This window comes from Urtica dioica, chromosome 1 (genome assembly GCF_054948205.1).
Source record: "Urtica dioica subsp. dioica isolate 48M chromosome 1, U.dioica_male_clone48M_v1_H2, whole genome shotgun sequence".
NCBI classification, from domain to species: Eukaryota; Viridiplantae; Streptophyta; class Magnoliopsida; order Rosales; family Urticaceae; genus Urtica; species Urtica dioica.
In genome coordinates, this window is record NC_142756.1 from 5,447,122 (window position 1) to 5,448,600 (window position 1,479).

Consider the following 1,479-nt stretch of genomic DNA (forward strand, 5'->3'; position numbering starts at 1 on the left):
TGCGAAAATGGCCATCGATATGAGGACGAAACCACAGTATCATCTCGCCCCTAAATTCCCTTCATTGCAGAAGCCCTTCATCAAAGTGTTGTAGCTCACGTGGCTCGGCTTCACCCGCTGTCCTGTTAACCTCTCCCACATCTCTTTTTACGTCCTTTGACAGCTTCACTTTTATAAACATTTAATTTATTTATTTTTATTCAATGAAGTGATATTTTTCACGTCTAACCTTGTTAATGGAATTTTAGCTAACGAATGTTCATTAAACGTAATATTGAGTATTTATGTCGTTATTAAGTATTAACCCTAATTAAAAATGCAACAACAATGAAAAGAAAATAATTATTATTTTTTTACTACTAGAGTACCCAATAAAAAAATATAACCAGACAAACAAGATATGATTCTCACAATCATCTAAGCACCGTGGCGGTTGCAATTAGACCATCTCCAACCCCATGCATAATGGAGTGAGAAGTGACAAAATGGAGTTGGATTTGCTCCAATCCAACTCTATTTTTCACTCCATTATGGACTGAGTAAATAGTGAAACTCTAAATATGTAGTTTCACTATTCATTCCACTCCATTTTGGATGAGATTTTAATAATATTAAAATAATTTAACTAATTGCAAAACGACCCCAAAATTTATTGCATTTTATATTTTATATGTAATTATAATAATTTATCACAAAATCATTTTTATTAATCTACTTTGGTATGAACATTGATCAAAAGTCATTAACTTACATGGCATGTATAAAAATTAAAAGCCTATAAAATAAATGGCTAAACATAATACATTATTACAAAGTCAAGTGCAAACAATATGATAGAGATAAGCAATATCTAGTATTTAGGAGTGTAGAGTTTATGTTTGTTATGATAATGCAAACAATAAATTGTTTTTGTATCTTTGTTATCTAGTTTATGCTTTTTTATATGTTAAGTTTTAATTAGTATGATGTCATTCACTTTATAATTGCTTGCAAATATTTAAATGTTATATGTGATGTATGTTTATTTTATAAAAAAAAAAATTACTTTCTATTTATTGGAAAGTCATGTAATCATTTAAATTTTTATAATATGTATAAAAAATAAAATAGTTAGAGACAAAAGATGCAAGTTAAATAGGGGCACTGTAGTACAGTAGAACAAATAGAGGCATCCGGTGCGACGATTGTCGCACCTAATGTCCCAAAAATCGCACCTAATAGTTTATTTGGTGCGATTTTAGGTGCGACATTGTCGCACCTAAAAGTCCGTCTCTAAAAGTATTAGGTGCGACTTGTCGCACCTAAAAGTGTCCATATTAGGTGCGACATGTCGCACCTAATTTCGCGTCTATTTCGCTTCCAAAATTCTTGAAATTAACGGGTGATTTCGTATCGGGTGCGACATGTCGCACCGAATAAGCTTCCCGCCATTATATTCGGTGCAACATGTCGCACTGAATATGTTATTTTAATTAAAAA